Source organism: Oryctolagus cuniculus, unplaced genomic scaffold (assembly GCF_964237555.1).
Source record: "Oryctolagus cuniculus unplaced genomic scaffold, mOryCun1.1 SCAFFOLD_42, whole genome shotgun sequence".
In the NCBI taxonomy this organism is placed as follows: domain Eukaryota; kingdom Metazoa; phylum Chordata; class Mammalia; order Lagomorpha; family Leporidae; genus Oryctolagus; species Oryctolagus cuniculus.
In genome coordinates, this window is record NW_027208206.1 from 1,227,824 (window position 1) to 1,246,308 (window position 18,485).

Below are 18,485 nucleotides of genomic sequence, written 5' to 3' on the forward strand. Positions count from 1 at the left end.
GTGTTTCCTACACTCAGGCTGCAGAACTCCTGTAAACTGCTTCGCTCTACATCCAGCTTACAGAAATCCTGTAAGCTGCATCTCCTACACACAGGCTACAGAAATCCCGCATATTGAGTATGGCTAGAGCCATGTTACAGAACTCCCTTAAACAGTCTCCTACGCTCAGGATGCAGAACTCCAGTAAACTGCCTCTCTCTACATCCAGCTAACAGAAATCCAGTAAGCTGCTTCTCTTTTACTCAGACTACTGAAAACCCACATAGTGCGTAAGAGAACTCCCATGCTACAGAACTCCTGTAAAGTGTTTCCTACACTCAGGAAGCAGAACTCCTGTAAACTGCCTCTCACTACTTCCAATGTACAGAAATCCTGTAAGCTGCTTCTCTTTTACTCAGACTACTCAAAACCCACATAGTTCGTAAGACTACTCCCATGCTACAGAACTCCCGTAAAGTGTTTCCTGCACTCAGGATGCAGAACTCCTGTAAACTGCCTCTCACTACTTCCAATGTACAGAAATCCTGTAAGCTGCGTCTGTTTTACTCAGCCTACTGAAAACCCGCATAGTGCGTAAGACTACTCCCATGCTACAGAACTCCCGTAAAGTGTTTCCTATACTCAGGATGCAGAACTCCTGTAAACTGCCTCTCACTACTTCCAATGTACAGAAATCCTGTAAGCTGCTTCTCTTTTACTCAGACTACTGAAAACCCGCATAGTGCGTACGACTACTCCCATGCTACAGAACTCCCGTAAAGTGTTTCCTGCACTCAGGATGCAGAACTCCTGTAAACTGCCTCTCACTACTTCCAAAGTACAGAAGTCCAGTTACCTGCTTCTCTTTTACTCAGCCTACTGAAAACCCGCATAGTGCGTAAGAGTACTCCCATGCTACAGAACTCCCGTAAAGTGTTTCCTACAGTCAGGATGCAGAACTCCTGTAAACTGCCTCTCACTACTTCCAATGTACAGAAATCCTGTTAGCTGCTTCTCTTTTACTCAGACTACTGAAAACCCGCATAGTGCGTAAGACTATTCCCATGCTACAGAACTCCCGTAAAGTGTGTCCTACACTCAGGATGCAGAACTCCTGTAAACTGCCTCTCACTACTTCCAATGTACAGAAATCCTGTAAGCTGCTTCTCTTTTACTCAGACTACTGAAAACCAGCATAGTGAATAAGACTACTCCCATGCTACAGAACTCCCGTAAAGTGTTTCCTACACTCAGGCTGCAGAACTCCTGTAAACTGCTTCGCTCTACATCCAGCTTACAGAAATCCTGTAACCTGCATCTCCTACACACAGGCTACAGAAATCCCGCATACTGAGTATGGCTAGAGCCATGTTACAGAACTCCCTTAAACTCTCTCCTACGCTCAGGATGCGGAACTCCAGTAAACTGCCTCTCTCTACATCCAGCTAACAGAAATCCAGTAAGCTGCTTCTCTTTTACTCAGACTACTGAAAACCCACATAGTGCGTAAGAGTACTCCCATGCTACAGAACTCCCGTAAAGTGTTTCCTACACTCAGGATGAAGAACTCCTGTAAAATGCTTCTCACTACTTCCAATGTACAGATCCTGTAAGCTGCTTCTCTTTTACTCAGACTACTCAAAACCCACATAGTGCGTAAGACTACTCCCATGCTACAGAACTCCCGTAAAGTGTTTCCTGCACTCAGGATGCAGAACTCCTGTAAACTGCCTAAACGACTTCGAATGTACAGAAATCCTGTAAGCTGCGTCTGTTTTACTCAGCCTACTGAAAACCCGCATAGTGCGTAAGACTACTCCCATGCTACAGAACTCCCGTAAAGTGTTTCCTATACTCAGGATGCAGAACTCCGGTAAACTGCCTCTCACTACTTCCAATGTACAGAAATCCTGTAAGCTGCTTCTCTTTTACTCAGAATACTGAAAACCCGCATAGTGCATAAGACTACTCCCATGCTACAGAACTCCCGTAAAGTGTTTCCTAACTCAGGAAGCAGAACTCCTGTAAACTGCCTCTCACTACTTCCAATGTACAGAAATCCTGTAAGCTGCTTCCCTTTACTCAGACTACTGAAAACCCGCATAGTGCGTAAGACTACTCCCATGCTACAGAACTCCCGTAAAGTGTTTCCTACACTCAGGATGCAGAACTCCTGTAAACTGCCTCTCACTACTTCCAATGTACAGAAGTCCTGTAAGCTGCTTCTATTTTATTCAGCCTACTGAAAACCCGCATAGTGCGTAAGACTACTCCCATGCTACAGAACTCCCGTAAAGTGTTTCCTACACTCAGGATGCAGAACTCCTGTAAACTGCCTCTCACTACTTCCAATGTACAGAAATCCTGTAAGCTGCTTCTCTTTTACTCAGACTACTGAAAACCTGCATAGTGCGTAAGACTACTCCCATGCTACAGAACTCCCGTAAAGTGTTTCCTACACTCAGGATGCAGAACTCCTGTAAACTGCCTTTCACTACTTCCAATGTACAGAAATCCTGTAAGCTGCTTCTCTTTTACTCAGACTACTGAAAACCCGCATAGTGCGTAAGACTACTCCCATGCTACAGAACTCCCGTAAAGTGTTTCCTACACTCAGGTTGCAGAACTCCTGTAAACTGCCTCTCACTACTTCCAATGTACAGAAATCCTGTAAGCTGCATCTCCCACACACAGGCTACATAATGTGTATGGCTAGAGCCATGTTCCAGAACTCTCATAGACTCTCTCCTACACTCAGGATGCAGAATTCCAGTAAACTGCCTCTCTCTACATTCAGCTTACTGAACACAAATAAGCAGCATGTCCTACACACAGGGTACCTAAAACTCGCGTAGTGCATATGGCTACTCCCATGCCATACAACTCCTGTCAACTGTTTCCTACACTCAGGCAGCAGAATTCCAGTAAACTACTTCGCTCTACATCCAGCTTAGAGAAATCTTGTAAGCTGCATCTCCTACACACAGGCTACAGAAATCCCGCATACTGAGTATGGCTAGAGCCATGTTACAGAACTCCCTTAAACTGTCTCCTACACTGAGGATGCGGAACTCAGGTAAACTGCCACTCACTACTTCCAATGTACAGAAATCCGGTAAGCTGCTTCTCTTTTACTCAGACTACTGAAAACCCGCATAGTGCGTACGACTACTCCCATGCTACAGAACTCCCGTAAAGTGTTTCCTACACTCAGGATGCAGAACTCCTGTAAACTGCCTCTCACTACTTCCAATGTACAGAAATCCTGTAAGCTGCTTCTCTTTTACTCAGACTACTCAAAACCCACATAGTTCGTAAGACTACTCCCATGCTACAGAACTCCCGTAAAGTGTTTCCTGCACTCAGGATGCAGAACTCCTGTAAACTGCCTCTCACTACTTCCAATGTACAGAAATCCTGTAAGCTGCGTCTGTTTTACTCAGCCTACTGAAAACCCGCATAGTGCGTAAGACTACTCCCATGCTACAGAACTCCCGTAAAGTGTTTCCTATACTCAGGATGCAGAACTCCTGTAAACTGCCTCTCACTACTTCCAATGTACAGAAATCCTGTAAGCTGCTTCTCTTTTACTCAGACTACTGAAAACCCGCATAGTGCGTACGACTACTCCCATGCTACAGAACTCCCGTAAAGTGTTTCCTGCACTCAGGATGCAGAACTCCTGTAAACTGCCTCTCACTACTTCCAAAGTACAGAAGTCCAGTTACCTGCTTCTCTTTTACTCAGCCTACTGAAAACCCGCATAGTGCGTAAGAGTACTCCCATGCTACAGAACTCCCGTAAAGTGTTTCCTACAGTCAGGATGCAGAACTCCTGTAAACTGCCTCTCACTACTTCCAATGTACAGAAATCCTGTTAGCTGCTTCTCTTTTACTCAGACTACTGAAAACCCGCATAGTGCGTAAGACTATTCCCATGCTACAGAACTCCCGTAAAGTGTGTCCTACACTCAGGATGCAGAACTCCTGTAAACTGCCTCTCACTACTTCCAATGTACAGAAATCCTGTAAGCTGCTTCTCTTTTACTCAGACTACTGAAAACCAGCATAGTGAATAAGACTACTCCCATGCTACAGAACTCCCGTAAAGTGTTTCCTACACTCAGGCTGCAGAACTCCTGTAAACTGCTTCGCTCTACATCCAGCTTACAGAAATCCTGTAACCTGCATCTCCTACACACAGGCTACAGAAATCCCGCATACTGAGTATGGCTAGAGCCATGTTACAGAACTCCCTTAAACTCTCTCCTACGCTCAGGATGCGGAACTCCAGTAAACTGCCTCTCTCTACATCCAGCTAACAGAAATCCAGTAAGCTGCTTCTCTTTTACTCAGACTACTGAAAACCCACATAGTGCGTAAGAGTACTCCCATGCTACAGAACTCCCGTAAAGTGTTTCCTACACTCAGGATGAAGAACTCCTGTAAAATGCTTCTCACTACTTCCAATGTACAGATCCTGTAAGCTGCTTCTCTTTTACTCAGACTACTCAAAACCCACATAGTGCGTAAGACTACTCCCATGCTACAGAACTCCCGTAAAGTGTTTCCTGCACTCAGGATGCAGAACTCCTGTAAACTGCCTAAACGACTTCGAATGTACAGAAATCCTGTAAGCTGCGTCTGTTTTACTCAGCCTACTGAAAACCCGCATAGTGCGTAAGACTACTCCCATGCTACAGAACTCCCGTAAAGTGTTTCCTATACTCAGGATGCAGAACTCCGGTAAACTGCCTCTCACTACTTCCAATGTACAGAAATCCTGTAAGCTGCTTCTCTTTTACTCAGAATACTGAAAACCCGCATAGTGCATAAGACTACTCCCATGCTACAGAACTCCCGTAAAGTGTTTCCTAACTCAGGAAGCAGAACTCCTGTAAACTGCCTCTCACTACTTCCAATGTACAGAAATCCTGTAAGCTGCTTCCCTTTACTCAGACTACTGAAAACCCGCATAGTGCGTAAGACTACTCCCATGCTACAGAACTCCCGTAAAGTGTTTCCTACACTCAGGATGCAGAACTCCTGTAAACTGCCTCTCACTACTTCCAATGTACAGAAGTCCTGTAAGCTGCTTCTATTTTATTCAGCCTACTGAAAACCCGCATAGTGCGTAAGACTACTCCCATGCTACAGAACTCCCGTAAAGTGTTTCCTACACTCAGGATGCAGAACTCCTGTAAACTGCCTCTCACTACTTCCAATGTACAGAAATCCTGTAAGCTGCTTCTCTTTTACTCAGACTACTGAAAACCTGCATAGTGCGTAAGACTACTCCCATGCTACAGAACTCCCGTAAAGTGTTTCCTACACTCAGGATGCAGAACTCCTGTAAACTGCCTTTCACTACTTCCAATGTACAGAAATCCTGTAAGCTGCTTCTCTTTTACTCAGACTACTGAAAACCCGCATAGTGCGTAAGACTACTCCCATGCTACAGAACTCCCGTAAAGTGTTTCCTACACTCAGGTTGCAGAACTCCTGTAAACTGCCTCTCACTACTTCCAATGTACAGAAATCCTGTAAGCTGCATCTCCCACACACAGGCTACATAATGTGTATGGCTAGAGCCATGTTCCAGAACTCTCATAGACTCTCTCCTACACTCAGGATGCAGAATTCCAGTAAACTGCCTCTCTCTACATTCAGCTTACTGAACACAAATAAGCAGCATGTCCTACACACAGGGTACCTAAAACTCGCGTAGTGCATATGGCTACTCCCATGCCATACAACTCCTGTCAACTGTTTCCTACACTCAGGCAGCAGAATTCCAGTAAACTACTTCGCTCTACATCCAGCTTAGAGAAATCTTGTAAGCTGCATCTCCTACACACAGGCTACAGAAATCCCGCATACTGAGTATGGCTAGAGCCATGTTACAGAACTCCCTTAAACTGTCTCCTACACTGAGGATGCGGAACTCAGGTAAACTGCCACTCACTACTTCCAATGTACAGAAATCCGGTAAGCTGCTTCTCTTTTACTCAGACTACTGAAAACCCGCATAGTGCGTACGACTACTCCCATGCTACAGAACTCCCGTAAAGTGTTTCCTACACTCAGGATGCAGAACTCCTGTAAACTGCCTCTCACTACTTCCAATGTACAGAAATCCTGTAAGCTGCTTCTCTTTTACTCAGACTACTGAAAACCCGCATAGTGCGTAAGACTACTCCCATGCTACAGAACTCCCGTAAAGTGTTTCCTGCACTAAGGATGCAGAACTCCTGTAAACTGCCAAAACTACTTCCAATGTACAGAAATCCTGTAAGCTGTGTCTGTTTTACTCAGTCTACTCAAAACCCGCATAGTGCGTACGACTACTCCCATGCTACAGAACTCCCGTAAAGTGTTTCCTACACTCAGGATGCAGAACTCCTGTAAACTGCCTCTCACTACTTCCAATGTACAGAAGTCCTGTAAGCTGCTTCTCTTTTACTCAGACTACTGAAAACCCGCATAGTGCGTAAGACTACTCCCATGCTACAGAACTCCCGTAAAGTGTTTCCTGCACTCAGGATGCAGAACTCCTGTAAACTGCCTCTCACTACTTCCAAAGTACAGAAGTCCAGTTACCTGCTTCTCTTTTACTCAGCCTACTGAAAACCCGCATAGTGTGTAAGAGTACTCCCATGCTACAGAACTCCCGTAAAGTGTTTCCTATACTCAGGATGCAGAACTCCTGTAAACTGCCTCTCACTACTTCCAAAGTACAGAAGTCCTGTTACCTGCTTCTCTTTTACTCAGCCTACTGAAAACCCGCATAGTGCGTAAGAGTACTCCCATGCTACAGAACTCCCGTAAAGTGTTTCCTATACTCAGGATGCAGAACTCCGGTAAACTGCCTCTCACTACTTCCAATGTACAGAAATCCTGTAAGCTGCTTCTCTTTTACTCAGAATACTGAAAACCCGCATAGTGCATAAGACTACTCCCATGCTACAGAACTCCCGTAAAGTGTTTCCTACACTCAGGATGCAGAACTCCTGTAAACTGCCTCTCACTACTTCCAATGTACAGAAATCCTGAAAGCTGCATCTCCCACACACAGGCTACATACTGTGTATGGCTAGAGCCATGTTCCAGAACTCCCATAGACTGTCTCCTACACTCAGGATGCAGAATTCCAGTAAACTGCCTCTCTCTACATTCAGCTTACTGAACACAAATAAGCAGCATGTCCTACACACAGGGTACCTAAAACTCGCGTAGTGCATAAGACTACTCCCATGCTACAGAACTCCCGTAAAGTGTTTCCTACACTCAGGCTGCAGAACTCCTGTAAACTGCTTCGCTCTACATCCAGCTTACAGAAATCCTGTAAGCTGCATCTCCTACACACAGGCTACAGAAATCCCGCATATTGAGTATGGCTAGAGCCATGTTACAGAACTCCCTTAAACTGTCTCCTACGCTCAGGATGCAGAACTCCAGTAAACTGCCTCTCTCTACATCCAGCTAACAGAAATCCAGTAAGCTGCTTCTCTTTTACTCAGACTACTGAAAACCCACATAGTGGGTAAGAGAACTCCCATGCTACAGAACTCCCGTAAAGTGTTTCCTATACTCAGGATGCAGAACTCCTGTAAACTGCCTCTCACTACTTCCAATGTACAGAAATCCTGTAAGCTGCTTCTCTTTTACTCAGACTACTGAAAACCCGCATAGTGCGTACGACTACTCCCATGATACAGAACTCCCGTAAAGTGTTTCCTGCACTCAGGATGCAGAACTCCTGTAAACTGCCTCTCACTACTTCCAAAGTACAGAAGTCCAGTTACCTGCTTCTCTTTTACTCAGCCTACTGAAAACCCGCATAGTGCGTAAGAGTACTCCCATGCTACAGAACTCCCGTAAAGTGTTTCCTACAGTCAGGATGCAGAACTCCTGTAAACTGCCTCTCACTACTTCCAATGTACAGAAATCCTGTTAGCTGCTTCTCTTTTACTCAGACTACTGAAAACCCGCATAGTGCGTAAGACTACTCCCATGCTACAGAACTCCCGTAAAGTGTTTCCTACACTCAGGATGCAGAACTCCTGTAAACTGCCTCTCACTACTTCCAATGTACAGAAATCCTGTAAGCTGCTTCTCTTTTACTCAGACTACTGAAAACCAGCATAGTGAATAAGACTACTCCCATGCTACAGAACTCCCGTAAAGTGTTTCCTACACTCAGGCTGCAGAACTCCTGTAAACTGCTTCGCTCTACATCCAGCTTACAGAAATCCTGTAACCTGCATCTCCTACACACAGGCTACAGAAATCCCGCATACTGAGTATGGCTAGAGCCATGTTACAGAACTCCCTTAAACTTTCTCCTACGCTCAGGATGCGGAACTCCAGTAAACTGCCTCTCTCTACATCCAGCTAACAGAAATTCAGTAAGCTGCTTCTCTTTTACTCAGACTACTGAAAACCCACATAGTGCGTAAGAGTGCTCCCATGCTATAGAACTCCCTTAAAGTGTTTCCTACACTCAGGATGAAGAACTCCTGTAAAATGCTTCTCACTACTTCCAATGTACAGATCCTGTAAGCTGCTTCTCTTTTACTCAGACTACTCAAAACCCACATAGTGCGTAAGACTACTCCCATGCTACAGAACTCCCGTAAAGTGTTTCCTGCACTCAGGATGCAGAACTCCTGTAAACTGCCTCTCACTACTTCCAAAGTACAGAAGTCCAGTTACCTGCTACTCTTTTACTCAGCCTACTGAAAACCCGCATAGTGCGTAAGAGTACTCCCATGCTACAGAACTCCCGTAAAGTGTTTCCTACAGTCAGGATGCAGAACTCCTGTAAACTGCCTCTCACTACTTCCAATGTACAGAAATCCTGTTAGCTGCTTCTCTTTTACTCAGACTACTGAAAACCCGCATAGTGCGTAAGACTATTCCCATGCTACAGAACTCCCGTAAAGTGTGTCCTACACTCAGGATGCAGAACTCCTGTAAACTGCCTCTCACTACTTCCAATGTACAGAAATCCTGTAAGCTGCTTCTCTTTTACTCAGACTACTGAAAACCAGCATAGTGAATAAGACTACTCCCATGCTACAGAACTCCCGTAAAGTGTTTCCTACACTCAGGCTGCAGAACTCCTGTAAACTGCTTCGCTCTACATCCAGCTTACAGAAATCCTGTAACCTGCATCTCCTACACACAGGCTACAGAAATCCCGCATACTGAGTATGGCTAGAGCCATGTTACAGAACTCCCTTAAACTCTCTCCTACGCATAGGATGCGGAACTCCAGTAAACTGCCTCTCTCTACATCCAGCTAACAGAAATCCAGTAAGCTGCTTCTCTTTTACTCAGACTACTGAAAACCCACATAGTGCGTAGGAGTACTCCCATGCTACAGAACTCCCGTAAAGTGTTTCCTACACTCAGGATGAAGAACTCCTGTAAAATGCTTCTCACTACTTCCAATGTACAGATCCTGTAAGCTGCTTCTCTTTTACTCAGACTACTCAAAACCCACATAGTGCGTAAGAGTACTCCCATGCTACAGAACTCCCGTAAAGTGTTTCCTGCACTCAGGATGCAGAACTCCTGTAAACTGCCTCTCACTACTTCCAATGTACAGAAATCCTGTAAGCTGCTTCTCTTTACTCAGACTACTGAAAACCCGCATAGTGCGTAAGACTACTCCCATGCTACAGAACTCCCGTAAAGTGTTTCCTACACTCAGGATGCAGAACTCCTGTAAACTGCCTCTCACTACTTCCAATGTACAGAAGTCCTGTAAGCTGCTTCTATTTTATTCAGCCTACTGAAAACCCGCATAGTCCGTAAGACTACTCCCATGCTACAGAACTCCCGTAAAGTGTTTCCTATACTCAGGATGCAGAACTCCTGTAAACTGCCTCTCACTACTTCCAATGTACAGAAATCCTGTAAGCTGCTTCTCTTTTACTCAGACTACTGAAAACCTGCATAGTGCGTAAGACTACTCCCATGCTACAGAACTCCCGTAAAGTGTTTCCTACACTCAGGATGCAGAACTCCTGTAAACTGCCTTTCACTACTTCCAATGTACAGAAATCCTGTAAGCTGCTTCTCTTTTACTCAGACTACTGAAAACCCGCATAGTGCGTAAGACTACTCCCATGCTACAGAACTCCCGTAAAGTGTTTCCTACACTCAGGCTACAGAACTCCTGTAAACTGCCTCTCACTACTTCCAATGTACAGAAATCCTGTAAGCTGCATCTCCCACACACAGGCTACATAATGAAATGGCTAGAGCCATGTTCCAGAACTCTCATAGACTCTCTCCTACACTCAGGATGCAGAATTCCAGTAAACTGCCTCTCTCTACATTCAGCTTACTGAACACAAATAAGCAGCATGTCCTACACACAGGGTACCTAAAACTCGCGTAGTGCATATGGCTACTCCCATGCCATACAACTCCTGTCAACTGTTTCCTACACTCAGGCAGCAGAATTCCAGTAAACTACTTCGCTCTACATCCAGCTTAGAGAAATCTTGTAAGCTGCATCTCCTGCACACAGGCTACAGAAATCCCGCATACTGAGTATGGCTAGAGCCATGTTACAGAACTCCCTTAAACTGTCTCCTACACTGAGGATGCGGAACTCCAGTAAACTGCCACTCACTACTTCCAATGTACAGAAATCCGGTAAGCTGCTTCTCTTTTACTCAGACTACTGAAAACCCGCATAGTGCGTACGACTACTCCCATGCTACAGAACTCCCGTAAAGTGTTTCCTACACTCAGGATGCAGAACTCCTGTAAACTGCCTCTCACTACTTCCAATGTACAGAAATCCTGTAAGCTGCTTCTCTTTTACTCAGACTACTGAAAACCCGCATAGTGCGTAAGACTACTCCCATGCTACAGAACTCCCGTAAAGTGTTTCCTACACTCAGGATGCAGAACTCCTGTAAACTGCCTCTCACTACTTCCAATGTACAGAAATCCTGTAAGCTGCTTCTCTTTTACTCAGACTACTGAAAACCCGCATAGTGCGTAAGACTACTCCCATGCTACAGAACTCCCGTAAAGTGTTTCCTGCACTCAGGATGCAGAACTCCTGTAAACTGCCAAAACTACTTCCAATGTACAGAAATCCTGTAAGCTGTGTCTGTTTTACTCAGTCTACTCAAAACCCGCATAGTGCGTAAGACTACTCCCATGCTACAGAACTCCCGTAAAGTGTTTCCTATACTCAGGATGCAGAACTCCTGTAAACTGCCTCTCACTACTTAAAATGTACAGAAATCCTGTAAGCTGCTTATCTTTTACTCAGACTACTGAAAACCCGCATAGTGCATAAGACTACTCCCATGCTATAAAACTCCCGTAAAGTGTTTCCTACACTCAGGATGCAGAACTCCTGTAAACTGCCTCTCACTACTTCCAATGTACAGAAGTCCTGTAAGCTGCTTCTCTTTTACTCAGACTACTGAAAACCCGCATAGTGCGTAAGACTACTCCCATGCTACAGAACTCCCGTAAAGTGTTTCCTGCACTCAGGATGCAGAACTCCTGTAAACTGCCTCTCACTACTTCCAAAGTACAGAAGTCCAGTTACCTGCTTCTCTTTTACTCAGCCTACTGAAAACCCGCATAGTGTGTAAGAGTACTCCCATGCTACAGAACTCCCGTAAAGTGTTTCCTATACTCAGGATGCAGAACTCCTGTAAACTGCCTCTCACTACTTCCAATGTACAGAAGTCCTGTTACCTGCTTCTCTTTTACTCAGCCTACTGAAAACCCGCATAGTGCGTAAGAGTACTCCCATGCTACAGAACTCCCGTAAAGTGTTTCCTATACTCAGGATGCAGAACTCCGGTAAACTGCCTCTCACTACTTCCAATGTACAGAAATCCTGTAAGCTGCTTCTCTTTTACTCAGAATACTGAAAACCCGCATAGTGCATAAGACTACTCCCATGCTACAGAACTCCCGTAAAGTGTTTCCTACACTCAGGATGCAGAACTCCTGTAAACTGCCTCTCACTACTTCCAATGTACAGAAATCCTGTAAGCTGCATCTCCCACACACAGGCTACATACTGTGTATGGCTAGAGCCATGTTCCGGAACTCCCATAGACTGTCTCCTACACTCAGCATGCAGAATTCCAGTAAACTGCCTCTCTCTACATTCAGCTTACTGAACACAAATAAGCAGCATGTCCTACACACAGGGTACCTAAAACCCGCATAGTGCATAAGACTACTCCCATGCTACAGAACTCCCGTAAAGTGTTTCCTACACTCAGGCTGCAGAACTCCTGTAAACTGCTTCGCTCTACATCCAGCTTACAGAAATCCTGTAAGCTGCATCTCCTACACACAGGCTACAGAAATCCCGCATATTGAGTATGGCTAGAGCCATGTTACAGAACTCCCTTAAACTGTCTCCTACGCTCAGGATGCAGAACTCCAGTAAACTGCCTCTCTCTACATCCAGCTAACAGAAATCCAGTAAGCTGCTTCTCTTTTACTCAGACTACTGAAAACCCACATAGTGGGTAAGAGAACTCCCATGCTACAGAACTCCTGTAAAGTGTTTCCTACACTCAGGAAGCAGAACTCCTGTAAACTGCCTCTCACTACTTCCAATGTACAGAAATCCTGTAAGCTGCTTCTCTTTTACTCAGACTACTCAAAACCCACATAGTGCGTAAGACTACTCCCATGCTACAGAACTCCCGTAAAGTGTTTCCTGCACTCAGGATGCAGAACTCCTGTAAACTGCCTCTCACTACTTCCAATGTACAGAAATCCTCTAAGCTGCGTCTGTTTTACTCAGCCTACTGAAAACCCGCATAGTGCGTAAGAGTACTCCCATGCTACAGAACTCCCGTAAAGTATTTCCTATACTCAGGATGCAGAACTCCTGTAAACTGCCTCTCACTACTTCCAATGTACAGAAATCCTGTAAGCTGCTTCTCTTTTACTCAGACTACTGAAAACCCGCATAGTGCGTACGACTACTCCCATGATACAGAACTCCCGTAAAGTGTTTCCTGCACTCAGGATGCAGAACTCCTGTAAACTGCCTCTCACTACTTCCAAAGTACAGAAGTCCAGTTACCTGCTTCTCTTTTACTCTGCCTACTGAAAACCCACATAGTGCGTAAGACTACTCCCATGCTACAGAACTCCCGTAAAGTGTTTCCTGCACTCAGGATGCAGAACTCCTGTAAACTGCCTAAACTACTTCGAATGTACAGAAATCCTGAAAGCTGCGTCTGTTTTACTCAGCCTACTGAAAACCCGCATAGTGCGTAAGAATACTCCCATGCTACAGAACTCCCGTAAAGTGTTTCCTATACTCAGGATGCAGAACTCCGGTAAACTGCCTCTCACTACTTCCAATGTACAGAAATCCTGTAAGCTGCTTCTCTTTTACTCAGAATACTGAAAACCCGCATAGTGCATAAGACTACTCCCATGCTACAGAACTCCCGTAAAGTGTTTCCTACACTCAGGAAGCAGAACTCCTGTAAACTGCCTCTCACTACTTCCAATGTACAGAAATCCTGTAAGCTGCGTCTGTTTTAGTCAGCCTACTGAAAACCCGCATAGTGCGTAAGAGTACTCCCATGCTACAGAACTCCCGTAAAGTGTTTCCTATACTCAGGATGCAGAACTCCTGTAAACTGCCTCTCACTACTTCCAATGTACAGAAATCCTGTAAGCTGCTTCTCTTTTACTCAGACAACTGAAAACCCGCATAGTGCGTAAGACTACTCCCATGCTACAGAACTCCCGTAAAGTGTTTTGTGCACTCAGGATGCAGAACTCCTGTAAACTGCCTCTCACTACTTCCAAAGTACAGAAGTCCAGTTACCTGCTTCTCTTTTACTCAGCCTACTGAAAAACCGCATAGTGCGTAAGAGTACTCCCATGCTACAGAACTCCCGTAAAGTGTTTCCTACACTCAGGATGCAGAACTCCTGTAAACTGCCTCTCACTACTTCCAATGTACAGAAATCCTGTTAGCTGCTTCTCTTTTACTCAGACTACTGAAAACCCGCATAGTGCGTAAGACTACTCCCATGCTACAGAACTCCCGTAAAGTGTTTCCTACACTCAGGATGCAGAACTCCTGTAAACTGCCTCTCACTACTTCCAATGTACAGAAGTCCTGTTACCTGCTTCTCTTTTACTCAGCCTACTGAAAACCCGCATAGTGCGTAAGAGTACTCCCATGCTACAGAACTCCCGTAAAGTGTTTCCTATACTCAGGATGCAGAACTCCGGTAAACTGCCTCTCACTACTTCCAATGTACAGAAATCCTGTAAGCTGCTTCTCTTTTACTCAGAATACTGAAAACCCGCATAGTGCATAAGACTACTCCCATGCTACAGAACTCCCGTAAAGTGTTTCCTACACTCAGGATGCAGAACTCCTGTAAACTGCCTCTCACTACTTCCAATGTACAGAAATCCTGTAAGCTGCATCTCCCACACACAGGCTACATACTGTGTATGGCTAGAGCCATGTTCCGGAACTCCCATAGACTGTCTCCTACACTCAGGATGCAGAATTCCAGTAAACTGCCTCTCTCTACATTCAGCTTACTGAACACAAATAAGCAGCATGTCCTACACACAGGGTACCTAAAACTCGCGTAGTGCATAAGACTACTCCCATGCTACAGAACTCCCGTAAAGTGTTTCCTACACTCAGGCTGCAGAACTCCTGTAAACTGCTTCGCTCTACATCCAGCTTACAGAAATCCTGTAAGCTGCATCTCCTACACACAGGCTACAGAAATCCCGCATATTGAGTATGGCTAGAGCCATGTTACAGAACTCCCTTAAACTGTCTCCTACGCTCAGGATGCAGAACTCCAGTAAACTGCCTCTCTCTACATCCAGCTAACAGAAATCCAGTAAGCTGCTTCTCTTTTACTCAGACTACTGAAAACCCACATAGTGGGTAAGAGAACTCCCATGCTACAGAACTCCTGTAAAGTGTTTCCTACACTCAGGAAGCAGAACTCCTGTAAACTGCCTCTCACTACTTCCAATGTACAGAAATCCTGTAAGCTGCGTCTGTTTTACTCAGCCTACTGAAAACCCGCATAGTGCGTAAGAGTACTCCCATGCTACAGAACTTCCGTAAAGTGTTTCCTATACTCAGGATGCAGAACTCCTGTAAACTGCCTCTCACTACTTCCAATGTACAGAAATCCTGTAAGCTGCTTCTCTTTTACTCAGACAACTGAAAACCCGCATAGTGCGTAAGACTACTCCCATGCTACAGAACTCCCGTAAAGTGTTTTGTGCACTCAGGATGCAGAACTCCTGTAAACTGCCTCTCACTACTTCCAAAGTACAGAAGTCCAGTTACCTGCTTCTCTTTTACTCAGCCTACTGAAAAACCGCATAGTGCGTAAGAGTACTCCCATGCTACAGAACTCCCGTAAAGTGTTTCCTACACTCAGGATGCAGAACTCCTGTAAACTGCCTCTCACTACTTCCAATGTACAGAAATCCTGTTAGCTGCTTCTCTTTTACTCAGACTACTGAAAACCCGCATAGTGCGTAAGACTACTCCCATGCTACAGAACTCCCGTAAAGTGTTCCTACACTCAGGATGCAGAACTCCTGTAAACTGCCTCTCACTACTTCCATTGTACAGAAGTCCTGTAAGCTGCTTCTATTTTATTCAGACAACTGAAAACCCGCATAGTGCGTAAGACTACTCCCATGCTACAGAACTCCCGTAAAGTGTTTCCTACACTCAGGATGCAGAACTCCTGTAAACTGCCTCTCACTACTTCCAATTTACAGAAGTCCTGTTACCTGCTTCTCTTTTACTCACACTACTGAAAACCTGCATAGTGCGTAAGACTACTCCCATGCTACAGAACTCCCGTAAAGTGTTTCCTACACTCAGGATGCAGAACTCCTGTAAACTGCCTTTCACTACTTCCAATGTACAGAAATCCTGTAAGCTGCTTCTCTTTTACTCAGACTACTGAAAACCCGCATAGTGCGTAAGACTACTCCCATGCTACAGAACTCCCGTAAAGTGTTTCCTACACTCAGGATGCAGAACTCCTGTAAACTGCCTCTCACTACTTCCAATGTACAGAAATCCTGTAAGCTGCATCTCCCACACACAGGCTACATAATGTGTATGGCTAGAGCCATGTTCCAGAACTCTCATAGACTCTCTCCTACACTCAGGATGCAGAATTCCAGTAAACTGCCTCTCTCTACATTCAGCTTACTGAACACAAATAAGCAGCATGTCCTACACACAGGGTACCTAAAACTCGCGTAGTGCATATGGCTACTCCCATGCCATAGAACTCCCGTCAACTGTTTCCTACACTCAGGCAGCAGAATTCCAGTAAACTACTTCGCTCTACATCCAGCTTAGATAAATCTTGTAAGCTGCATCTCCTACACACAGGCTACAGAAATCCCGCATACTGAGTATGGCTAGAGCCATGTTACAGAACTCCCTTAAACTGTCTCCTACACTGAGGATGCGGAACTCCAGTAAACTGCCACTCACTACTTCCAATGTACAGAAATCCGGTAAGCTGCTTCTCTTTTACTCAGACTACTGAAAACCCGCATAGTGCGTAAGACTACTCCCATGCTACAGAACTCCCGTAAAGTGTTTCCTACACTCAGGTAGCAGAACTCCTGTAAACTGCCTCTCACTACTTCCAATGTACAGAAATCCTGTAAGCTGCTTCTCTTTTACTCAGACTACTGAAAACCCGCATAGTGCGTAAGAGTACTCCCATGCTACAGAACTCCCGTAAAGTGTTTCCTGCACTCAGGATGCAGAACTCCTGTAAACTGCCTAAACTACTTCCAATGTACAGAAATCCTGTAAGCTGCGTCTGTTTTACTCAGTCGACTCAATACCCGCATAGTGCGTAAGAGTACTCCCATGCTACAGAACTCCCGTAAAGTGTTTCCTATACTCAGGATGCAGAACTCCTGTAAACTGCCTCTCACTACTTCCAATGTACAGAAATCCTGTAATCTGCTTCTCTTTTACTCAGAATACTGAAAACCCGCATAGTGCATAAGACTACACCCATGCTACAGAACTCCCGTAAAGTGTTTCCTACACTCAGGCTGCAGAACCAATGTAATCTGCTTGGCTCCACATCCAGCTTACAGAAATCCTGTAAACTGCATCTCCTACACACAGGCTACAGAAATCCTGCATACTGAGTATGGCTAGAGACATGTTACAGAACTCCCTTAAACTGGCTCCTACACTCAGGATGAAGAACTCCAGTAAACTGCCTCTCTCTACATCCAGCTAACAGAAATCCTGTAAGCTGCTTCTCTTTTACTCAGACTACTGAAAACCCGCATAGTGCGTAAGAGTACTCCCATGCTACAGAACTCCTGTAAAGTGTTTCCTACACTCAGGATGCAGAACTCCTGTAAACTGCCTCTCACTACTTCCAATGTACAGAAATCCTGTTACCTGCTTCTCTTTTACTCAGACTACTGAAAACCCGCATAGTGCGTAAGACTACTCCCATGCTACAGAACTCCCGTAAAGTGTTTCCTACACTCAGGATGCAGAACTCCTGTAAACTGCCTCTCACTACTTCCAATGTACAGAAATCCTGTAAGCTGCATCTCCCACACACAGGCTACATAATGTGTATGGCTAGAGCCATGTTCCAGAACTCCCATACACTGTCTCCTACACTCAGGATGCAGAATTCCAGTAACCTGCCTCTCTCTACATTCAGCTTACTGAACACCAATAAGCAGCATGTCCTACACACAGGGTACCTAAAACTCGCGTAGTGCATATGGCTACACCCATGCCATAGAACTCCCGTCAACTGTTTCCTACACTCAGGCAGCAGAATTCCAGTAAACTGCTTCACTCTACATCCAGCTTACAGTAATCCTGTAAGCTGCAACTCCTACACACAGGCTACAGAAATCCCGCATACTGAGTATGGCTAGAGCCATGTTACAGAACTCCCTTAAACGGTCTCCTACACTCAGGATGCAGAACTCCAGTAAACTGCCTCTATCTACATCCAGCTAACAGAAATCCTGTAAGCTGCTTCTCTTTTACTCAGACTACTGAAAACCCACATAGTGCGTAAGACTACTCCCATGCTAAACTCCCGTAAAGTGTTTCTTACACTCAGGATGCAGAACTCCTGTAAACTGCCTCTCACTACTTCCAATGTACAGAAATCCTGTTACCTGCTTCTCTTTTACTCAGACTACTGAAAACCCTCATAGTGCGTAAGAGTACTCCCATGCTACAGAACTCCCGTAAAGTGTTTCCTACACTCAGGATGCAGAACTCCTGTAAACTGCCTCTCACTACTTCCAATGTACAGAAATCCTGTAAGCTGCATCTCCCACACACAGGCTACATACTGTGTATGGCTAGAGCCATGTTCCAGAACTCCCATACACTGTCTCCTACACTCAGGATGCAGAATTCCAGTAAACTGCCTCTCTCTACATTCAGCTTACTGA